The 3,476-nt window shown below is 48.9% G+C and overlaps 1 protein-coding gene across 1 annotated transcript in view; it reads left to right on the top strand.

The window, feature by feature from the left end:
- The first annotated feature begins 342 nt into the window (after positions 1–342).
- The window catches only part of LOC107325888, a 9,897-nt gene continuing 6,763 nt past the window's right edge, over positions 343–3,476 (top strand). Inside the window, exon 1 of the mRNA XM_015887150.1 lies at positions 343–474. The gene's annotated coding sequence lies outside the window, so the exon portion shown is untranslated. The remainder of the gene's footprint in view (positions 475–3,476) is intronic.

A 3,476-nucleotide genomic window follows, 5' to 3' on the forward strand; every position in this document is an offset into this window, starting at 1 on the left:
AGAAGGAGAAGGAGAAGGAGAAGGAGAAGGAGAAGGAGAAGGAGAAGGAGAAGGAGAAGGAGAAGGAGAAGGAGAAGGCGTGGAGGAGTTGCAGTGACCCTGAGCTGTCTCCGTTCAGCTCTGTTCAGCTGTCTCTGCTGCTACTTGAACTGTAACAGTGCATTCTTGGCTGTTTCTCATTCTCTCCGGGTGAAATGGAAACCAAAAGCACTTGAGAAAATCTCTGCCCTCAGAAGCACTCAGGGCTTTGGCTGCCTGCCTGATGCCTGACACCCAGAGCAGCTTCATACAGCCGGTCCAGCGGATGGGGGTGTGGTTAAAGAGAAACTGCTGCTTTCCTGTTTCAGCTCAGCGGGAGGCCAAGTAGATACAAATGACTGTTTAACATCAGCTTTGAACTGCACTGCAGCGCAGAAATGGACCTCAGAATTGGACCAGAAGTGTGTGAAGAGCACTGTGCAAAATATGATTAAGGTATACCAACATTTGCACCTGTAAGGATAGGGAAGTATGTAATCTAAGTTGTTTTTGAGTTCACTTATGGATATTCCATAGCGATCTGGGATACTGTTGCACATTCAGTGCTGTTTTCACTTCTGCATCGTATTGAAATGGTGCCTCCAGTTTTCCCTGTCAGGGACAGAATGTGCTGATTTTCATCTTTTATAACCAATTTCTGCCTAGAAAAGGTAATACTGTTTCATAATGCTGCTATGGATAGATTTGGCTTGTATCCTTTATAATCAGTGTAGGCACGGATCCGTGACAAACCAATGGCACACAGATTCCATATCTATCATGTGTCAATCATAAGCTCAAATCGTCTCAGATAGTAAATCTGTGCCTAAAAAGCCTCACATACAATATGCAGTTGTAGGTTTAGTAAAAGTGAAATTATCCCATTATCCTAAATTTGGTTCTGTTATTTCATAATAGTAATTTTCATAGTTTTCTGATGTGAAAGTAGCAATGTATACTGCTCTAGCTCTGATGGGTCCTTGGTAAGCAGGCACATTAATTACCCAGCAGCCAATCTGTATTTTCTCCCCTGGGATGACATGGAGCTTAGACATCCAAATAGTGTCTCCAACCCTTTAAGACAGACTTCATTCCCATGGAAGTAGATGGATTTAGGTCTAAAATAGGCTTTGGGGTGTTCCAGTGCTTGCAGCGTATTTCTGCAGCACAAGGGTCTTGTGCTTTGACCAATGCAACTATAAATTAAAGCCCTATTCACCTTTGCCATTGTTGCCAAAGGCAAGTCACAAAACTAACAGCAGCTCATTTAACACACCAAACTCCCAGGAATTCAACCTCCTGTGCTGGTCCCTGGCATTTTGAGTCTGGAATTAGACCCAGATTGCTGGAGCAGTGGGAGAAGTAAATGGGACAACCCAACCCTCCATTGACTGGAGATGACTTGAGGAGCTCGGTATAGAAGGGGATCCTCTAAGTCTCACATCATATCCCATAGGATGTGCTGGTGGATGGTATATCCCAGGGCATATCAGGAGAAGAAAAGAGCCTGGTGTGGGTTGGTTAGAGGAGACAAAGCTAGAAACATCTACCAGAATAAGATGGCTTGGTATGGAGGTGGGGTCTGAAAGCAGAGAAAGGAGAGAGAAACAGCAAGTAAGTAAATCAAAGTTAGATCTTTCCTAGGAGATAAGAGAGTGGCAAAGAGGAATCCTTACCTGGTGTGCCCAGATTATGTAGATGAAGAGAAGAAACCTGTTGTCTCCTGGGGCCCCAGGGCTACGACTGCAGTTTCCTACTCCACCTTGAATGCATGGAGGGCAGTGAGGCAGGGTGAAGCTGTTGCCCAAGCTGAGAGTTGCACCCTGCATTGCTTCTGGTGGGGACAGAGTTAATTTCCTTCTGAGCAGCTGGAGTTTGGATTTATGATGAAAACAATGAATGCACGCAGATGCTGTTGTTGTGGAGCAGTGCTTGCACAGAGCCGGGACTCTTCAGCTTGTCATTGCAGCACAAATGACCCCAAAAAACCCAATGGCCTTTTGCACCTTTGATGCTTGTTTTCTGCTCCTGCTGCCGGAGGGCAATTCAATGCATTTATTGTTAATTTTGTTACCCTTTTTTAATGTCAGACAGCATTCCTATAGCACCCCATAGCCCTTTATAGCACCTACAGCCACCCCAATGAGCCCTATAGCACCCTACAGTGAGCCCATAGCCCTTTATAGTACCCCACAGCCACCCCAATGGGCCTTATAGCACCCCACAGCCACCCTAGTACCCCACAGGCTCCCCAATGAGCCCTATAGCTCCTAATGTACCCTATAGCACCCTACAGCCACCCCAATGGGCCCTGTAGCACCCTACAGTGAGCCCATAGCCCTTTATAGTACCCCACAGCCACCCCAATGGGTCTTATAGCACCCTACAGCCATCCCAATGGGCCCTATAGCACCCAATAACCCCCCCTACAGCCCTTACAACCCTTATAGCACCCCACAGCCACCCTAGTATCCCACAGGCACCCCAATGGGCCCTATAGCTCCTAATGTACCCTATAGCACCCTACAGCCACCTCAATGGGCCCTATAGCTCCTAATGTACCCTATAGCATCCTACAGCCACCCCAATGGGCCCTATAGCACCCTACAGCCATCCCAATGGGCCCTATAGCAACCAATAGCTCCCTCTTCAACCCTTGTAGCCCCTTATAGCACCCTATAGTCACCCCATAGCCCCTTATAACACCCTACAGCCATCCCAGTGGGCCCTATAGCACCCAATAGCTCCCCTACAGCCCTTATAGCCCCTTATATCACCCTACAGCCATCCTAGTGGGCCCTATAGCACCCAATAGCTCCCCCTACAGCCCTTATAGCCCTTTATAGCACCTACAGTCACCTCAATGGGCCCTATAGTACCCTACAGCCATCCCAATTGGCCCTATAGCACCCAATAACCCCCCTTACAGCCCTTACAGCCCCTTATAGCACCCCACAGCCACCCTAGTACCCCACAGGCACCCCAATGGGCCCTATAGCACCCTACAGCCACCCGAATGGGCCCTGTAGCACCTAACGGCCCCTATAGCATCCTACAGCCATCCCAATGGGCCCTATAGCAACCAATAGCTCCCTCTACAACCTATGAGGCCCCTTATAGCACCCTATAGCCACCCCAATGGGCCCTATAGCCACCCCAAAGCCCCTTATAGCACCCTACAGCCACCCCAATGGGCCTTATAGCACCCTACAGCCACCTCAATGGGTCCTATAGCACCCTACAGCCATCCCAATGGGTCCTATAACACCCAATAACCCCCCCTACAGCCCTTATAGCCCCTTATATCACCCTACAGCCCCCCCAGTGGGCCCTATAGCACCCAATAGCTCCCCCTACAGCCCTTATAGCCCTTTATAGCACCTACAGTCACCCCAATGGGCCCTATAGCACCCTACAGCCATCCCAATGGGCCCTATAGCACCCAATAACCCCCCTTA

Source organism: Coturnix japonica, linkage group LGE64 (genome assembly GCF_001577835.2).
Source record: "Coturnix japonica isolate 7356 linkage group LGE64, Coturnix japonica 2.1, whole genome shotgun sequence".
In the NCBI taxonomy this organism is placed as follows: Eukaryota; Metazoa; Chordata; class Aves; order Galliformes; family Phasianidae; genus Coturnix; species Coturnix japonica.